We start from the raw sequence: 17,511 nt of genomic DNA, 5'->3' as shown, positions 1-17,511 counted from the left end.
GATAAATGCACATAAGCTTTCGTAGCTTGTTTTCTGCTAAGGTCTGTGGGTTCAGCTGGAGAAGCAGCAGTACAGTGGCAGTAGCAGGTTAACACTGATTTCTTCTGATTCCTACAGGATTTGATAAAACTGCATCCCTTTATTACATGCATGATAAGTTGCAATGGTGAAATAAGTCCTAGTTGTCTTGTTCCATGCAAAGTTAGAGCTGCCTTCTCATACTCTGCAGTCATGATTTACAAGCATGTCCTGTTTCTGGAGGCTGCCAGATAAACAGGGTTGCTCTACTATCATTCTTGCAGCAACGTCAGGACAGCCCCCGGCACTGCCTTTCACGTGCCTCAGGGAAAGTCAGGCTAAGTACAAATGCAAAAGAAGCAGTGAATGAGCCAAGAGAATCTGATTGTCCCACTTACATGTAGAAGCAGAGGTCAGAGATGGGTGGGCTCCTTTGTTCACCCAGAAATGGCAAGTTTATGAGGGGCAGGTGACTGATGAACCTGGTATCTCAATCAGCTGGGGAGGGCCAGTGGCTGATGCCTCCATCACTGCACTCCAGTTTCTAAACTTTCAGACACTGGCATGTTAGAAGATGAGACAGACCTTTGTGATCCTCCAGGCTGCTCTGCATATCAGTCCCCGCAGAACTGCTGCACGCAGGGTGTTGTCCTTAGTGAGATCCTTTACCAAAGCCAAACCACTGCAGAGTCAGAAAGGCAAAGCATTTGATTCTGTCAAAAGCTTGTTCAGTATTTCATGCCAAAACCACAGGGAGAGTAGGTTAGTAGTGTGGTAATTTCTACTGCAGAATGCTATTGTATTGTTGGAGGGAGTAATTTCAAGCAACACACACAGCCTGACTTCAGCATGCTGTCAGTCTGTCATACTAACAGAGACCACAAATCTGATAAGCAGCTGGAAGTTATAATCTTCTGTGCTGGGTTATTCCAAGAATATTTCTGAAATGCAGTAATGCTTTTTGCTCCCAGATTTGTTTAGTGCTGAGCAAAACCCCATGGAAAATTCCAGTATTTGAATACATGGGGTATTTTTTTCCTCCAGAAATGAGCTGCTAGTCAAAATGTTAAGAAATAGTAGTTGTGGAAAAAGAGTTCCGAAATTTTTTCTGTGGGTAATCTGGACTCTCCTTCTCCCTCACCAGGTCCTCCAAGGAAGGATTGCTAATGTTCTCAGTGTTGAAGGACTCCCATGGCACTGCAGGCCTTGCAGTCAGATGCAAACTGAGTCACTCAGTTATGAAGTTGTTGGGGACAAAAGGCACCAGAGATAAATAATGTTTTCAGGGGAGGGTCAGAAGAAGAGATCTGGGCATCAGTATGAAACCTCAAATATTCCAACCTGGCTAGAGTCTGCTGGACCCACCTGAACTAACAAGGAGGAACGGATGGTGACCCTGGAGGTTCTGCACATCAGGTGAGCGCCAACCACCTTATGTGAAGATGGACCAACCCAGAAATGCAACTGCAGATTCCTAGGAACAGCCAAGTAAACTTGCAGACATCTTCTGCTGTTTGCATGTCAGTGGGTACCTTCAGGATCACAGTTTCAGGAATGGTGAGATTTTAGCCTCTGTAACAGCTGTGTGGCTCGGTGTGGACCGTTAGGGCCTGGATGAGATGGATTTATGTAAGAAAACATGCGTTCTGTTTAAGTTTGTAGCCCAGAATATTCTGCCAGATGTGTGCCCCAAGATTCACTTCAAGAGCAGTCAGCCCACTTCCCTTCAGTTCATGTTCTGCCTCTCAAAATCAGTCTCTTTCCACCTAGTCCTGTTTGTTCCCTGCTACTTGTGTGGCATCATCCAGCATCTTCCCTATGCTGTGAAGCCTGGCTTGGCTGGTCTCACTCTGTGTCTGGCCTCTGTTGTGATGGCAATGCTGACTTGCTTCCAAGCAAATCTGTTGTGACTCCCTCTCATTCCAGCTTATCTTAGGGATCACCAGCTACTCTCTTCTGTGCCTGCTTTTATTCCCAGAAATGACTTGGAGGACTAAGATGAGATTTCCTTGTTTCCATGGTGTTGCACTTGACCTAATCAACCATTGCAGACCTAAAGTGTCCTTACCTTCAACCTCTCTGTCCTTCAAGCAGTGGCTTCAGGGGAGCACACTGATGCAAAAACAGGTGGTGTATCTAGAGATAATTAGTGATTATGTGCCAGTGATTACAAGTCTGTAATGAGTAATTAGATGTCAGCAGAATAGAATTACAGTGGATTTAAAGGTACTATGTTTGCTTGTTTGTTTTTATGGATCCTTGTGACTGTGAGGAAGCAAGCAGTCAAACATACTTTGGCCAGGTTGATAAAGGAAGCAGAGCTGCCATTTGTGCATTTTTTGTCATGGCCCTGCACACCCTGGTATAATGCACGGAAGAATGCTAAGTACTGCAGGAACCAGGCAGTGACTGAAGACCCTGGACTGCTTGCCTGTCAGTCCATTTGCTGCTGCTTTGGAGGAAAACCATATTCTGTAAACTGGAGTGACTGATGCCATGGAGGAGCTAGAACCTCTGCTTGCCATGGCTGGGACTACTTCTTAATTTTTCACTTAATTTTCATAACTCCAGCTGATCTAGTTATGTTAAAAATTGTGTTCAGTCTGTATTCACTGTCCCACCAAATTCTCCTTTGAAATCACTGTTAAGTTGTGCTACCATTAAGGACTGGTGAGCTACCTCTTCCACACGGATGTTAAAATAGGTAAAAATAGATAATTTCCATCTATGTTGCTCAGTATGTCCTAGGGAAAAGTGAGCACAGCTTACAGTCCTCCTTTTTCAGGGGCTAGAAGAAAAACGCTTCTGTGCTACCAAAATCCACCACCCAAATCCATCACCACAGCCTGCCCTCCACTCCTTTGTAAGACCACTCTTTTGCAAGCAGTCTTGGAATTGGTTGTTCCCTCAGCTCTTTTTCAGCTGCTCATATGAAACCCAAGACTCTGTCTGAAGGCCAGAACCCAATCTCAGCTGCATCAAATATACCCGGAAGAAATCACATGGAAAAGGGGAACTTTATCCCAAACAAAGCCTGCTACATCAAGGCCAGTGTCAGCCTGTGACAGACCCAAAGCTTGAGAAGGGCAGGTTGTGCCAGTTTCAGACCACCCCTCATTGCTGCTTCCCAGGGAAATCCTCACCTTACTTTATGGGATTACTGTGTTGCACAGACATTAAATTAAAATCAAGGTTTTGTCTGTATGCTTATACCCACCTTTGCTCCTTGCTTTTCCTAAGTTCTGGCTTGGTTCTTTCATCTCAGCTGCTTTTTACTTCTAAACCAGTGGACGATGAGTGCCACACCTCGGGCAGACAGTGGTGGAAAGAGCTGAGATGACTCATCAGACTGCAGGCTGTCTAATAGGGAATTGTGCACCACAAAATTCCATTGTGCTGAGTATCACTGCTTTATGAATTTTACTAAGTATGAAAAAATAAAGACCAAAGAGAGAGACAGTGAACAGATAGAGAGCCAGATGCTTTCTTGATGGAGATGCTGGAACCCAAGGTGAAATTGCAGCTTTTTGTTGTTGGTCCTTTCCAGAGCATGGGTGGGTTATCAGCATCAATTGCTGTGAACTTTCAAAACACAGTAAGGTATATTGGATTGGGAAATTGTGCAAGGCAGTTTGTTAGTCATTTCCCTATGAAAGCATATGAATGTTGCATCTGTTATGATAAGCTTTGAATGCCTGAGACTGAACTCAGTCTGCAAGCCAGACGTGCTAATGTCTTACCTGCAATGCAGCTTTCATGCATCCATAAAACATATAATTTGAGACCCATAACTGCCAAATGAACCACTCACATTCTGTGAAGCTAAAATCTTTCTCACTTTCCCTGCACTTGTTCCATTGCTATGGAATAAGAGGTTTCACTGGGTAGAACATGGCTAAGAACATGGCAGGTTACTTTTGCCTTGTGGCCTTTCTGATTCACTGTTAGTGATTTACCTGTCTGTAATTTTTGATGTAAGCATTGATACAGAAGTGAGGACCTGTGTGTGGCACCCACACATTTGTGCAGGTTAGGTGCAGGTTGAACAGTGTTAGGTACCATATTCATGGTTTCTTCTCACAGGTTTAGACTAAGTGGCTGTCCCTCAGAATATTCAGATCCTTCATTCAGTGACTAGGCTAGCTGATAAAAATCCAAGTAACAGATACCACAGTAAACTCTGGAAGTTTCTGTGCTGAGAATGTAAAAAGAGAGGCTTGTCTTTTCTGCCAAGCTGGAATGCTTGAATTCTTTTCACAGCCCCTATCAGTTAAGCAATTTTGACTACTGGCCGGCTTACCTGCGGCTTAAAGAAGGATCTTGGGGGAACTGGCCCCTTTAAAAGTTGTCTGTTTTATATACAAAGAAGCCCAAACTTCTGTAGGTTTTTACTATAATACTTGGTTGGTTTTGCTGTTTTTACCTCTTCTTAATTCTTGGAAGTGACAGAGGAAGTTTAGCACCAATGCTTTCTATCTGTATTCAAAACCAAGAATCTGGTTTGAGAGTATGTGCTGGTTCTGGATGAAGAGGTTTACAAAGAGGGCTTTCCCAGCATCACCCCTCTGGAACTCCTAATGCCACAGGGGGTCTGACCTCCAGCTCACACAGCTGCCCACTGCTCTCCTCTGGCTTGTCTTACAGACATGTAATATGTTATGCATTAATCCTGTTAAGGAGTGTGTACCTTTTCTGTAATTTTTCTGTACTTTACTTTGTTTGAAACTTGCTTAGTAATAGTTTCTAATGCATTCACGTTTTTCTTTGGAGTATTACTAGCACTTTCCACAACAGTAAGTGAAGGACCAGAGAGGTTCAGATTTTCCTGGCAGAGCTCTAACAACAACGGCAGTTAGGGAACAACCCAAAGTCGAGTGCTGGGGACAGTGCAGGCATCGGTGAGGGATCTGCAGCTGGGGAAGCCTTGGTGGGAACATGGCAAGGAAAGAATTACTGTAGTTCTAAGATGGTGTGGTTCTGTGCTGGTTTCAGCTGGGGTAATTTTCTTCACAGTGGCTAGTACCGGGCTATGTTTTGGATTTGTGCTGAACACAGTTGATAATATAAAAACAGTTTTGTTGTTGCTGAACAGGGCTTACACAGAGCTAAAGCCTTTTCTGCTTTTTGTATGGCCACAACGGCAAGGAAGTTGGGGTTCCATGGGAGGCTGGGAGGAGACTCCGGCAGGACAGGTGACCTGAACTGACCAAAGGGATATTCCATACTAGATGAGGTCATGCTCAGTATCTAACATGGGGGGGAAGAAGGAGGAGGAAGGCGGGACATTTGGAAAGATGGTATTTGTCTTCCCGAGTAACCATTGCGTGGGCTGGGGCACCACTCTGCTGGAGGTGGCTAAGCACCTGCCTGCCGTTGGGAAACGGTGAATTCATTCCTTGGTTTGTTTTGCACGTGTGTGCAGTGTCTTTATCTCAACCCATGAGTTCTCTGTCTTTTACCTTTCTGATTCTCTTCCCAGTCCTGCTGGTGGAGAAGTGAGCAAGCAGCTGTGTTGTACTTTGTTGCTGGCTGGGGTTAAACCATGACAGGTTCTCATCCTGCAAAACCGTTTCACACATTCTACACTGATGACTAATGATATTTTTGTAGATTAGAATATTTCTCTGGATTTAAATTAGGGAGAGTATCACAGCTTGCAAACTCAGGACCTAAAATATAACTGCACCCAGTGCTACTTGTCAGAATGATCCTGAAGGATTTCCTTGGCTTCCATTCATAAAAATCTATTTTGGATGACTAATGAAAACAGACTTATTTTCCTGTGTGCTGAGCGTTTCCAAATCTGCCATTTTCCTACCTTCTTTTTCAGTGCAGTCTCTCCATTAATCCTAAAAAACATCCACTTGTATTCTCTGCATGCCTGGGCAAGAGTTCAGATCACTAACTTGGAAACTGCTGCTGAAATATGTTGTTTTCTGCCAGGTCTCAGACCTCCTTTATCTGTCTCCAGGAAGTGAAGCTCATTATGTTGCCCCTGGACCATGCAAAGCAGAACAATAATCTTGTTTTGTAAAGTACGTTTTGTGTCACGTTAACATGACTTAGCTTCTGGGATGGTTGAAAACATACAAAGAATGTACAAATAAAAGACTTCCAGTTCCATTCAAATCTCTGACCACACATAACTATGGCTGTTGTAAAGAAATCAGAATTAATGAGTCACTGATCCTTACTGCAGAAGGATCTTGCTGGAGATGATCCTTGCTATGTTTTTATCACTTTTATCACATCACCTATTACTTACGTTTTTAGTTTTTTATTAAAGGAAATTATCTGCTCAAGACCAAAGCATTTAAAACACTTGAGAGTCAGCAACTGATATTCCAGCACATGAAAGAGTTTGTCTCGCTTGCCTGGGGACTCAAAACTTTACTGAGGGGGTTTGTTTCTCTGATTGTCTCATAAGTGGCTCAAATATGGGTATTTTTCATGTGTCTGAGGCAGTTGGGGAATTTGGGCAATTTATAGCATTAGGTTAATTTCTGCATTTACAAGGAAGGTTGGTGTAGTATAAAGCCAGAAGTAGAACAAAAAGTTATCATTAATTTAGCTATGACAGGAAGCAGGGTTGGTGACAGGGTCTTAGTTCGGGCTCTGGATTCAAAGCCCTGCTGGCTCTAGCTCAGGCACTCCAGGTTCATCGATGCCCAAGCTGTTTTCTCTCCCAGTCATTACCATGTAGCTGGGTCTGGATACAGCAAATGACACAGGGACAGGCTCAGGCTGACAGTGTGGATTAGCATTCTTAGGGTTAGGGATCTGGAATAAAAGGGTTGTTGACCTTAGTTTATAGATGACCCTTGTTTGGGTTGTATATAGAGGGCCCCTGACAATGGGGTCACCTGCGTGGTTGCTGATTGCTTTTAGTTCTTGTGTCCCGGGGCTCAAAGATATCAGATGAGGGCACTGCTAGTTTTGTGTGCTCCTGTACATCTCACTATATGGTTTGTTATATAACTGACTGGGAAAAAATTAGGCACAAAGGAGTAGGAATAGTGTTTCCATCTGCTCCAAGGCCAGAACTCAGTAAGATGGGACCATACTGGGATTAGTATTATGGTCAATGCTGAGGTCTGCATTTGGAGATGCTGAAGATTTGTTACCAGTTCTTGGAGGCTCCCTCTTTATATTGAGAAATGTGACTTGCTGACAGCCAATCCATCCCCAAGGGAGTACCTGGTGTGGACGAGCCTGTTTCACGCAGCTGGGGTCCTGCCTTGGAGTGCACATCAAGCCCACCAGAGCTGTCCCAGTTTCAAGATCTGCAGTGGTGCAGAACTCCATGCAGCGTTTGAAGATACAAATGAGCAAGACAGTGGTACAGTGACATTTTTCCAATCTCCATGCTTTCCCTAGTTATCCCTAAAATGGCATTCAGTTGTTGAGCACTGACCTGCAAGATCCCTCCCTTGGCAGAAGTGCCTCTCATAAATGGTGAATGTTAGTCTATAATTAGGGAGTCTGTAATCCATAGATTAGTGGCTCCATGCTCTAAAGTCTCCATCTGTTCTACACACTGAAATCATTATATCTCTAGTCTCAGTCCTGTTTCAGGCTTCTAAAATGGTTTTCACAGGATTTTCTTTGTTGTGCAAAGCAGCTTGTGCATGGCTGTCACTTGCTGTCCAGGCACTGGAGCAGATGTAGCACAATGGCCTCTTGTCAGTGTAGCACAAAGTATGGGATGCATCTCTGCCCAGGCAGGAACAGGGCTTTGAAATGTATATTTTGGCCATGTTCAGACACCCACCCCCCTTAACACAAACCAGATGGCACACTGCCAGTTATTAGGGCTTTTACTATGTTCAGACAGTATCCCAAAGAATGGAAAACTGTTGCCATCCAAAGGGGCTACAGAAACAACCCAGAGACCTTCTAATGTATAGCCAGGCTTCACCCCAGCCACGAGCACTTACCTTGCCTGCCCTGGCAGAAGCATAGTCTGGGACAGGGCTTAGTCCCTCACTTGCCAAAGTAATTTATGATAAAACACCAGACAAAATTAAGATGCTCAAGGATGGCCCACACAGCTGCAACCACACACCCTGCCTGGGGCAGGTTGATAGGCTGTCATGTGCCACGGACAGACTCACACCAGGCACGCCCGTGGCTAGTCCCAGGACAGTCTGCAACTCCCTTGCATTGTCCCATCCTTTTATTGTCTTGTAGCTGAAGATACCTTGCAGCTGTCCCAGAGAAACACCCAGAGCATTCTGGACCCAAAATCTGGTGAAGAGTTCTTGTTATTGTCAAAAAAAGGCTCCCTTGGATGGCCATGCTTCAACGTGTACACAGGAGATGGCAAAATCAGACATAACAGATGTTATGATACCTAGGCTTACCATTCTGAGCTGCATCTGTGATGAAGCATGATGCAGGTTTTCTTGCACTGTCTCTTCATTCCATCAACAAAGTACTCCTGTTTTACTCCAGCGGGCGTTCAGGCTGGGAGTTCACGCAGCAGCTTTTCTACACCTCTACTGATCCAATTCCCATTACCAGCAGTTTCCCTGAAATACATTTCTAGTTTTATTAGAGATTTTTAGAAAAGTGAATGCCTCCTACTCTGGTCACTGAGCGACTATTGAACTGCTGTGTTGCACGTCATTTGGTGTGAAGGATGTTTGTACAGGCAAACAAATGATCTGCACCCCACAGCCTTGTCCAGAGAGGATCCACAAAGTCCTTCTGAGCTGAGCTCATCCCACAGGCCCTGCAGCAAACATCTATTTTATATTTTGTATCTGATATCTTTAATTCTAAATTAGTGTATTTTAATAATTAATGCTCCTTCCATTTTTTTCCAGTCAAAGGAAACAAGACTGCTTGGCTCAAGTTCTTTGCTTCAGTCATTATTTGAAGATTATTTTGCAGGGGAAATGAACATGTTTGAACTAAATCTAGATCCAAATTTCTGTGTTTTGGACCCATTTAATGTGTTTTAGTCTTCTAAGAGCACTTTAAATGAACTGCAGTTCTTGGGGACTGGATCTTGGGAAAGATAGTGTTTGGGGTTATTTTAGTAAAGAATACATTAATGTGCTGGGCTATTCTGTAACAATCTGAAATTCTTGAGCTTAGATTTCTTGAGTGCAAAAAGGATGAGACAGGTATAAATACCTAGCTACAAGTTTGCACTTCCAGATATGCCTTTCATTTACTTTATAAGATTTTCTTGACCATTTTCTTCCCAAAGGGCTGTTTGGCAGCGCACCCAGCTCCCTGCGGCCTTGGACTGGAGGTACCGAGCATTTTGTCTCTGTGACATCCACCGCCATGAAGTGCCGCTGTGTACTAATGACCCACTCCTCAAAATGAAAGTATTCTATAATTTAAAATTCATTTTAGGCAGAGAAATTGCAAAGATTTGATCGAGAGGGAGGTGATTGCAGAGTCTGAGCCTGCCAAGGGCCAAAGGTGCGGCGCAGAAAACAGAAGCGGGAGCCGGCCGTGGCCCTACAGCCGGTCACCGCCGTTACGGCTCTGGAGTTACGGCCGCTTCCAAGGGCTCCGGCCACTTCCAAGGGCTGCGGCCGCTTCCAAGGGCTGCGGCCACTTCCCTGCGCTTCCCCCCAGACATTGCCAAGCCGCTCTTCCCGCGCCCGGCCCGGCGGCCCCGCGCTGCCCCCTGGCGGCACGGGCCGAGAGCGGCCCCGCCCCGCCCAGGCCCCGCCCCGGCCCCGCCTCAGCCCTGGCCCCGCCTCAGTCTCGGCCCCGCCCCGCCCAGGCCCCGCCCCAGCCCTGGCCCCGCCTCAGTCTCGGCCCCGCCCCGGCCTCGGCCCCGCCCCGGCCCGGCCCCGCCTCAGCCCCGGCCCCGCCTCAGCCCCGGCCCCGCCCCTCCCCGGCCCCGCCCCTCCCCGGCCCCGCCTCAGCTCCGGCCTCGCCTCAGCCGGGGGCCCAGCCGCAGGCAGCCAGCGGCGGTTTTTGTATTTCAAACTGCGGCAAGAGCCTTCAAGAGCTCCCAGACCGTGCGGCTCGGACTCCAGAAAGGCAGCGGCTTGCTCTTGGGTTTTGGTCTCTGCACAGGCCTGGCAAACAGAAAGAAATTAACCCCTGGCCCCCGCTGGGATCGCTCCCCGCCCTCCCTTTTCCTAGTGGTCGCTCCAGGACCTCGCTCACTCTTTAATCGATGTATTCCCCACCCCAGAGTAACCCCCATCGCTTGCTGTGTCAGGGCCCCCCGCGGCCCAGCGTGTCCTTCCGAGGCTCAGCTTGAACGCGATTCCTCTGAACAGACTCCGGATATGCTGAATCTCGCCGTGAATGTAAAGTGGTATTTTTTTAAAAAAAAAAGCTGCTGTTTTATTTTTTTATACAAACTAAAACACCAGAGGTCATTGAATCCTATATTAAATACATAAATTAAAAAATAACCATTCATAAAACTTTACATACAATAAGGATTCTCTCCTACACATTAATACATATAGTACAGATACATGTCCAGTGTTTATCAAAGGGTCATTCTGCCAAGTAATTTACAGTTTTTTTCTGGAATAGACACCAAAAAAATCTGGAACAAAACGCATATATAAAACCACAGAGGTGCTGATGTGAGAGAGGGAAGGGGAAGAAGAGAAAACCCTTTGGATCACCAGCAGCTGTGTGTTTGTTCTCTTAGTCCTGCTCATGTCAGGAAAGCCTGGCCCGGGCAGTCCTCGTGGGATGCCACAGAACTGAAAGCTTTGGGTTTCAGAGGATGTTTCCCACTGAGATGATGGTAGGGGGTTGGAAGATGAACACCACCTAAAAAAACCCCTCTCCACTGTCCTCCAGGCTCATCAGTAAGAGAGGATGGAGCTGTGAGCCAGGCTGCTAACACTGCAAGAAGTACCATTTTCTTACTGCAACCCCAACTGCCTGAGTTCATCTTACGTAACCAGGCCCTCATCTGAAGTGCTTGAATTCAAAAAATAGTCTTCAAAATCTCCCAACTTGGTCATTGGAAAAAAAAAAGAAAGCAGCAGGTCAAATTGTGGTCAAGCTTATTTGTACTACCTTCTGTGACTCACCTCCTGCTTTGGTGGGATGGATAGCCTGGAGTGCTGCTACTCCTGAACAGCCTCAAAGGGATGCATGGGAGGGATCCAGGGCTGTATCTGCTGTTCTCAAAGGCTGCAGTAAATTGCTTTTTTATTTTTCTTGTTGGTTTTGGGGAAGGGAGATTGGCTGCAGTGACTAACCTGAAGGAGGATTCTCAATCCTTTGCTTCAATGAACGTCAGGAACAGCAGAATGCCCAGGATTAACAGTCCAAGGACAGAGATGGGTCCAGAAAAAAGAATCAAAAAATCAATTGCCCATGAGATGTGAAACTAAACCTGGATGAGTGTACCAGCTGTTGCAGCTAAACAATCTTGATTCAGTTCCCCATGCCTAGATTGAAGTAATACGTTCATAAGCTATAGCAATTATTTCTATATACAATAGGGAATAGGAAAGTATATGCATATATATGTATATATATGTACATATACATATAGATACATGTGTGTATATATATATATACACACACAGACTTTAATTTCATTTTGATCTAGCTGATAGCAGAAAGTTCGTATTAACTCATATCAGCAAGTGTGTTTTAGGCATGGCATGTGCTACACTGCAAGGGGAGTAAAGCAGTGCTGGTTCAGCTCCCTGGAGGGAAGAACAATCTTTGAAAAGTTTGCAGACCCAGGTCTGCTGCAATCAGACTACCGGCCCCCATCCCACCCTGAGCCCTTGAGAATGCAGTACCTGCATGCATATATATACACACAGGAGAAAGGGACTGCAAATTAGACAAAAAAGAGAAATTAAATAAGATCTGGCTCAGGGAGTGTAAATGATGAAGCCTGCTACAAGACCAGTCAGGTATGTCGTGAAACTGTGTACTTAACCAAGTGCTGCTCATTCTCCTGCAAGAACTCAGTACTGTAACTGCCAGCCCGAACACTGAGGAAAGCAGCCTGAAGGTGTGAAAATATCTGATGCTGCAACAGAGAAAAGAGTGAGGTGGAAGAAGGAAAACCAGAGAGAAAGCCCCCTCGTTGTAGCTAACAACCTGTTAAGCTTCTCAGTGATCTCCAGCTGTCACAGGAGTGGGACCACTCTTCCAGGGCCCAACTCCAGAGCTTCAGGACTGAACTCCTAGCTCATGGAAAGCACATGTACATTTGGGCCAACCTTACTCACAGACTCTTCCGCTAAGGAAAAGGAATTTGAACACAAAGCATGCAATGTGCCTGCAGTCACATAACATATCTACCTACAAGCATATTTCTTAAAAAAATGAACCAGCAAACATACAAGCAGCTTGGTGCCACAACTCAGTAAACCCTTCGTCTGAACCAGTGTTTCAGGAGGATGTGGTCATTCTATAATTTAAATTAATTTTAAGGAGCAGGAAAAAAAAATCACTTGCTAATAACATCTACTCTTCGATGGAAGGCTTAGCACTATCTCCGGGCAGTCAACAAGTAAGGATGTTAGCAGTCCTTGTGGAGAAACTGAGTCCAGAATTGCAATGCAGTTGGACAAATGGACATTACTGATTAAAAGCTATTCTGGCCAAAAAAAGAGGTATCTGTGAGGGGCAGGCATCCTCAGTACTAGAGGAACTTCCTCCCTCCAATGGCTAAGGAACTGCTTTCGATGTGCTGAGTTGCTCTGCCATGTGACCTCACTGCTTTCTGCCTCAGATGCTTCATCTGTAAAAGTAAACAGGCAACCAAAGGAGAAGTTCTTTGAAAAAACACTTTAAAAGCTTCTGATGTGCGTAAGATGTCGGTACATGTGATCCCTGCTTTGAAGGTGTAAGTAATGCACAAGCTGTATTCTGGCCCTTAATTTTCTAGTTTGTAGTACAGAAACCCATTCTTTCCAGTTAAAATTAAGGCTCCATCGCAGAAGACAGAGCCTTGGAACCCAAAGTCTGAACAGGCCGGACACCATTCCCCGGGAAATGAAACCAGAGGCACTGAGAAGTGCACTGTCAGTCCATCAGTGAGAAAGCGAGGGTGGGTGCAGCTGTCTGCACTGCTGCCCTCGGCACAGGACCCTCACAGTGATTGCTGCAGGCATTATGCTCCTCAGAGATGTTTCTGAAAGAGTACTGGGGTGCATGGACCTATGACCTCAGGGAGGCACCACAGCCAGGTTCCACGCTTTGTGATTACAGAGGTAAGTAATACTTTGAAATGAGAACTACTCTTAGTTACTCTTAACTGTGGAAAAATCTAAACAGACTAGCAATATTTCTTATTTGTAATAAGGTTGTGTTCACAAAGTTTTTCCCCATTTTTGGTCTACGTATCATTGATTAGGAAACCAACTGACAAAGTCAGGTGACAAGCAGAACCAAAACATTTTTTCCAAGCTGTGACAAAACAGTTGGAAGCTGATGCTTTGTGAATCACATCACATGGATAAGGGGATTAGCTTTCCTCCCTGCCCTGTCCTCCAACATTTCTTTCTCAGAAGCTACTCTGTAGGTCCAATTCAGTGATCCTCAGTGGTTGTTCTATAGTGAAACCAAGTACAGTCATTGTTATCTCAATGGCAGTCTTTAAAGAGTATGAAAAGTATCTGACAATAGATAGGCTGTTCTTCATGGAGGGATGGTGAAGAGAGATAAGGCTTCAACTCCCCCGGAAACACTCCTTGTTCTTCTTCTTCCATTCCAGACACCCTCTTCTTCCATTCCTTGGCCAAGGCAGGTGGTGCTGTGTTATGATCTCAAGCACAAAACATAGTGACCTGTCCTGCCCATCCTGCAATAACCCAGACTTTCTTTTTTCCTTTCTTCCTTCCACATTGCAGCTGTCATTTGTTCCTGAGGTTAAAACCAAAGGGGGAGAGCAGGAGTCCCTGCAGCGAGAAAGCCACACACTTCAAATCGAGCACTCTGTTGTCAGCATCTCTCGAGTTTCTCCTGCTCTCATCTGTTCATCTTTGATCCATTTGTCAGATGACAGGGTGACATTAAAATGATTGCCCTGCACAGCAGGAATAGATTTTTCCATTGTAACTTTGGTTCCATGCTCAAGATACACTGAGTTGATCAGCTGAAAGTGGTTCCTTCCCTTTAAGTTGTTCCTCGGTGATGTAGGTTGTCAGTTTATTTTTCTTCCCCTTTTGTAATTTCAACATATGGGATTTCATTAGATGCAGCATATATCATAGCTTTAGACTGGAACTGTCAGGTAACAAATTTTGAGTGATGGCTTTAAAATACAAGGTGGTTGCAGTCTTGGCTACAGGTTGTTCATTTTTATACTTTTGAAAATAGGTGTAAACAATATTCTCTTCATCAAGGGGTGGAAGCATTTGCCTTTATAAGGACTTATCTGTGTGGTCCGGCACTCTAAAAGTAAAAAAAAAAAAAAAAAAAAAAAAAGAACATCTGTATCAGATAAGGTGTAAGTTTGTAAGTTCCTCTACCTACCTATCCCAGCTTTGCTAAGATACGATCTATCAGTCAGGAAGCTGAAAAGGTCAGTTCTTACACCTATCAGTGTAAAACTGGTTTTGTCTGTATGAAAAGCATTTGTGAGAATTCTGTGTATTTTGCTAAGCTTGTCCATTTAAACCCCACAAAGTGCAACCCTGTGGTGGATAAAAGGTCCCACGGGCATCTTCACAGGAGTACTATGCATAAGTTTCAATGACTCTTGAACCAAACCTGCCTGAAATTCACCCATAACAAGAGCCATGGCAGCAGGCAATATCCTTGGGGTGTCAAAGCAAGCCTGGAATTTTGGCTAAGGCAGCACTGAGGCAAACAGAAACTGCTGTTGTTCTGAGAAAGCCTACCCTACCTATGGAAAAGAACTTTTCTTCTCAGGTTTGACACCAGGAAAAAAAAGGGCATATTTTGTCTTTCTTATGTCAGCATTCAAGCCTACGTAGTAAGAATTTTACTACTGGGTGCAAAATCCACACAGACCACACTTCCTTATGTGATCACAAATAAGTGAATACATATGTACACAAGCAAAGAGAAAATGCAGGTAGGAAAATCCCACATAAAGAGGGATTAGAGAGCTTCTGGTCTGGATACTGTATCTGCTGCACATGGGTTCCTTTATTTGCACATTCTTGTCCTTTATCATTTCAGTATGGCAGTGAGTCCTGTGTTCACTGTGGGTAAGAAGGAAACCAGAAAGTATCATCTGTAAACCCACACTGTGGGTTTCTCTCTGCTGGGTAAAAGATTGGTAAAGGATAAACTGCACCAAGGCATCAACATAACCAAAGACTTCTCACCATTAAGTGGCTCCCTAGGATGAGCTGGGCTTTTTGTTTGTTTTGTCAGGGATCTGTTTGAAGTCCCTCATAAGGCTAAGACAGTTCACTTGCATCCAGTGGAAGTAAAGCAATTTTGCAATAGATATGGCGTATTATATATATGACTATATATATAGCTCAATAGTTATAAGAAGAACCGCTGATGGCACACTCCCCATGCCATGCTCACCTTTGCTGAATTAAATCACCTGGGTAGGCAGGTGTTTTTTAATGTGAATAGGCAACACAAGTCAGTGTTAGTTATTCTCTTCAATTCCATGTATTCCTGCCTTGGAAAATATGACTTTGCTAAAATCCCTCTCCATCTTGCCAACACCATTCCCAAATTGCTTGTGTCTGGAGATTTCCCCTCAGGTACTGAGAGGAGAGGATCTCACAGAGGAAAATACAGGGGTGAAGGCAGGGGATGAGGAGCTTACCATTACCTTGTTTTTGAGGAACTGCTACAAGACTTGATGCTTTGCACCTGTGGAGTGACTGGCCTTGGTAAAACACTCTACAGGTATCATGCGTGCTGTGATGCTGGGCCTGCTGCAGCTGTCTTTACAGTTCAAGGGAGTTCACAGCAGTGCAGATCCTCTGGAAAAGCATTGAGTTTATATATCCCCCACACACACCTCACCCGTAAGATTTTTCCACTTTCATAGTCAGTGTTGATTCTCTAAATCACTGTATCTCCACCACTGTCGTGGCTCCTTCCTCTGTCACTCAGCCCACCGTAATCTGTCTTGTTGATCCCTACCTGATGTTCATGAAGCCAAATATGCAAAAGCAGGATGGGAAAAGCAAAAAAATCCTTCATCTCCTGGATGGTCCTAGGAGTGCCACAACTGCCTAGCAGGTTTTCTGGGGCTGTAAACCACATTCCAGCTCCTGCTGATGCTTCTCATCCTCTCTGTGGGGAACTGGACCCCTGTGTGCTCCACGGACCAGCCATTATGGAGCAACAGTGAATTCAATGAGTGAAACTCATCTTGGCATTGCAGTTAGAGCAGCTTTCCTGGGCTCAAGTGATCCCAAAAGGATTTACACCTGCTAAACCTTAGATGTTATGCAAAACAAAGAGGAAAACCCATTGAAGGAGGTTGGGCCAGAATGGGAGGTGGAGGGTGGGGAGAGAAAGGGCGTGGGGAGGGAAGTGAAGTCTTGACAGAGTCTCTACAGGACCCACGTAAATTCCCGTGCAATGACATCAGTGAACTGTGCAGCTGGGACGGCTGTGTCACCCCTAAGACAGCACAGAAATGTATATGCTGTTTCGACTTAGCCCTGTTCAAGGAACACGACAGCCAGGTGCGCATCAGCTCAATGGACAGCGAGAGCTGAACAGGACCCGACAGCCCACGGAGGCACGATGACTCCAGGTGGAAAATAGCAAACCTCCTAGAACTTAGGAAAAATATAGAGTTCTGACCTTAAGCATCTCATTAGCTTTTCTAACCAGACAACACCTGCCCTCTAAATTAGTAGTTCCCTAACACCAAATTAGGCCAAAAGGACATGTTATCAGCAAAAGGAGATTGGTATATTAGGAGATTGGTACTGGTAAAACTGGAACATAAAAGCTTCTCACCAATTCTGTAGCTGTACTAGAAGAGGCAAATACTCACTAGAGAAACAACACCATACCCACTCTGGTGGAAAATGTAGGTGCAAACTGTATATACAGAAAACTCTGAACCTTTTATTTCCCAAGTTTTTCTCATATGCTGCACAATTATTCTAGTGGTGATAGGAACTGAAAAAAGGACGACAGTACAGGCAAATGGAAAAAATTCATGCAGACAGGCTCTTGCAAATGTCACTATCACTTCCTGTGATTTTTCAAGGTGCACCTTAAATCCAAGAATTTTTTTCTATTTGGAATCTCCCTCTAGGCTGACTGGATTCATGATTCTGTGGTACAGCGAAAGACACAGTCATATAAAGTTATTTGCTATTACTGTGTACTGTGAAAATCTTGGCTTCTTAAAATTATTCTGTCTATAATTTGGTTGCTTCAGTAGAATTTCTGATTTTTTTTCTCCATTATGAATAAGCAAGAAACTGTTAAGTCAAACTTTCACCAGTCACAATCACTTAAAACACCTCACAACCATACCATGCTGTATCATGGTTCTCAGAAATCCTGCAGTAGGAACACAATCAGGTAACTTAATGTGTTTCATGATCACTGGATCAA

General features: G+C 44.7%; 1 protein-coding gene across 1 annotated transcript in view; it reads right to left on the bottom strand.

The window, feature by feature from the left end:
- Positions 1–10,341: 10,341 nt before the first annotated feature.
- Positions 10,342–17,511, bottom strand: part of JAKMIP2 (janus kinase and microtubule interacting protein 2) — a 40,789-nt gene continuing 33,619 nt past the window's right edge. The window contains exon 22 of the mRNA XM_066197329.1: positions 10,342–14,385. The gene's annotated coding sequence lies outside the window, so the exon portion shown is untranslated. The remainder of the gene's footprint in view (positions 14,386–17,511) is intronic.

Source organism: Chamaea fasciata, unplaced genomic scaffold (assembly GCF_029207755.1).
Source record: "Chamaea fasciata isolate MVZ Bird 193981 ecotype frontalis unplaced genomic scaffold, bChaFas1.0.hap1 SCAF_15, whole genome shotgun sequence".
Taxonomy (NCBI): domain Eukaryota; kingdom Metazoa; phylum Chordata; class Aves; order Passeriformes; family Sylviidae; genus Chamaea; species Chamaea fasciata.
The sequence above is the reverse complement of the archived record's forward strand: the minus strand, read 5'-3'. Positions and strand labels throughout refer to the sequence as shown.